The following is a 2,886-nucleotide window of genomic DNA, read 5'->3' as shown; positions in this document are numbered from 1 at the left end:
CATGCAATTGTTTTTAAAGTTTTGACATTAGATAGACCTGCTATAACAAGATGGCCTTGCTATTATCTATCAGTTGCAAAGGCTAAAGCCCTGTCCACACTATCGTGCATGCCCGACGGGAAAACAGTGATACCAGACCACAATAGTTAGTGAAAATGAGGGCTGACGACGTCAGAAGCTGGAAAAGTAAAGCCAGGGATTTGGCAACACTGTATGATGCCCGATCCCTGTCTGTGGTTTTCCCGCTTCTGACGTCATTAACCCTCATTCTTACTAACTATTGTGGTCTGGTATCACTGTTTGTCCGTCGGCAATGCTCGATCGTGTGGACAGGGATTAAGCTGCAAGAATGAACAAGGACAATAAAGTCTTGCTCCCGAGGCATCCTAAATCTTTTCTCCCAGATGGATAATAAATTCACTCAAAAGCCTATGCCTCTGGTATTATTGTTACTATTATTATTATTTGCTAAGCTACAACCCTAGTTAGAAAAAATGATGCTATAATCCCAGGGATTCCAACAGGGAAAATAGCCTAGTGAGGAAAGGAAAATTAAAAAAATATTTTAAAAGTAACAGCTTTAGAATAAATATCTTTATAAACTAAAAACTTTATCAAGAGTTAGAGAAATAAGATGGAATAGTGAGCCAGAGTGCACCCTCAAGCAAGAGAATTCTGCATTTGACCAGTTCCAAAGTTTCCAGTAAGGGGCCCCCTAAAGCAAAAATGAGATGACACCCCTAACCAAAGATCTATACCGAATGGGTCTTACCAGCCGTTCTTAGATACCATGTTTACATGCGTACTTATATCGTTAACTTGAACTAGTTAACAGTAATTGAGAAACTCATTTCAATAAGGCTTTCCTCACCCTTCAAAGGTATAATGCAATCATGCATAGTCTCAAGTCATGATAAAAAGCTTAGCATAATCCCTCAAATGGGTTGTGTCCACCAAAATACTCATATTAAACTGTAGAGTTTGTAGTTCATGAAACCATGTATTGACCAGTGTAGGTTTGCAGTTCATGAAACCAGTGGAGTTACTATAGTGCAGGGTAAGTAGATTATTAAATCAAGAGATTTAGTGCAAATGTTATTTCTTCAATTAAAACCAGAAACGCAAGAGTAGTTCATTGAAGCTAGCGAGTATTTCCTTCATAATGTTTAACATTCACTAAGCTGGGAAAATAGTATCAATGCATGTCTAGTTCGGTCGTTTATCAGTTCATTAAACGACTAACATTGTATAGAGCATGGATATGGAATTCAGTAAACAAGGAATAAAAACTAATGTTTTCATAAGATTAAGCTCCGTAAGGCACAACTTCGTGCATGCAATAAAGTCTTCAATCGTTGCATTGCCAGCCAATTCTCAAGGAATCCAAGTAGTGAATTTTATTTCTCAAGAAACTTTCATTCTCATACGGTACTGTCGTCCACTTTCAATTGATATATCTGGAGAGAACTATTTTCTTCGACACTTCCAGAGAGCACGCCCAACACTACCTGTAAAATAATAGAAGTTATAGAAAGCTTTGTCAATTGGAAATACTCCACTAGCCCGTCCTCTCATTATCTGGAGTTGAAAAATATGGAACCGAGCTTTACACCATTAAGATATTTTATTAACATTGACAGTAATACTTGTGAGTTAACGATACTTCTAAAGCTGCAGCGTGAATAGTTAAAACTAAGGTGAAGTGACAAAAAATGAATGTTCTTATTTACATTTCAATGAATTGCCTTTTGCCTAAAGTTTTAAAACTATCTTATAATGTTTATGTAACGGTAGTCTTAGAGATTAATCACCTATTGATATTAAACTTCTTATTGAAACCAAAACATATAAACTTACCAATTACGTATTTTTCTAAACTAAGAATTAGCCAGCCTTCTGACATGCAATGAACTAAGTCCATTGCATGTCAGAAATCATCCTCCCCACAAAGGGGGGCTCGGCCCCCCTTTGTGGGGAGGATGAGCTGGCTATGAGTTATTAAAAGTAAAAAATCGTGTAGTTAACTCACCTAAATTATATGGCGTAAAAATACTTCACCAAGTTTGTCCTCTCTTCACGTAGTGTCTGGAATTTTGCGACTTATCCAAGTACGAAATGAAAGTCGAAGATCAGCAAGTCCACGATACATTAGTTACCTGTGGAATAAAGCCAAATATAGAAAATTTAGTTAATACAATTAAAAGGTTTAATTATTAAACCACCAATGTATAAAAGTATAATCTACGTTCAAAACTAAGCAACAATAAAGTAATTACCATCATCTAAATAAAAGAAATAAAAAAGATAAACACTACCTACAATGGAAGGATCATTACCGTAGATATTCGATTCAACGTCCAATGGCGTAGTACTAGAAGAGGCTATGAACACTTGAAGGTAAACTGAACGAGCTGAAAAGTCATTTGGCATGGCCATAAACTGCCCTAGCGAGCCAAGCATCACGTAAACAGGTAGTCTTGCTTCACCCTTCTTCTTCTTCTTTCAGTCAATGACCACAAACAAACAAGTTACCTAATGGATCTGCTTATATTTCTCTTATTTTCTCTAATTCAAAGGCAGATGAGCTAGTTACAACTCAAAGAGCTATGGAAAGAATAATAATTGGAACAACACTAAGAGACAGAAGAAGAGCAACATGGATAAAAGAGTAAACTAAAGTAGAGGATATTTTAATAAGTAAGAAATGGACATGGGCAGGACCTATAACGAGAAAGAAAGATAACAGATGGCCATTGAGAATAAGAGAATGGGTCCATAGAGATTGCAAATAAAGCAGAGGAAGGAAGAAAAGATAATGGATTGACGAGCTAAGAAAATTTGCGGGTATAGCCTCTCATAGATTAACCATAAATAGACACGAGTGGG

General features: G+C 36.5%; 1 long non-coding RNA gene across 2 annotated transcripts; it reads right to left on the bottom strand.

The window, feature by feature from the left end:
* Positions 1-856: 856 nt before the first annotated feature.
* Positions 857-2,452, bottom strand: LOC137622038 (uncharacterized). Of its 2 annotated transcripts, none has more exons than XR_011040333.1 (3): positions 2,320-2,452; positions 2,030-2,156; positions 857-1,508 (listed from the first exon to the last, which is right to left on the bottom strand). It is a non-coding gene; the product is annotated as an uncharacterized lncRNA (long non-coding RNA). The 2 variants fall into 2 exon arrangements; XR_011040334.1 differs by having other exon boundaries at positions 2,337-2,412.
* Between the last annotated feature and the right edge of the window lie 434 nt (positions 2,453-2,886).

This window comes from Palaemon carinicauda, chromosome 28 (genome assembly GCF_036898095.1).
Source record: "Palaemon carinicauda isolate YSFRI2023 chromosome 28, ASM3689809v2, whole genome shotgun sequence".
Taxonomy (NCBI): domain Eukaryota; kingdom Metazoa; phylum Arthropoda; class Malacostraca; order Decapoda; family Palaemonidae; genus Palaemon; species Palaemon carinicauda.
The sequence above is the reverse complement of the archived record's forward strand: the minus strand, read 5'-3'. Positions and strand labels throughout refer to the sequence as shown.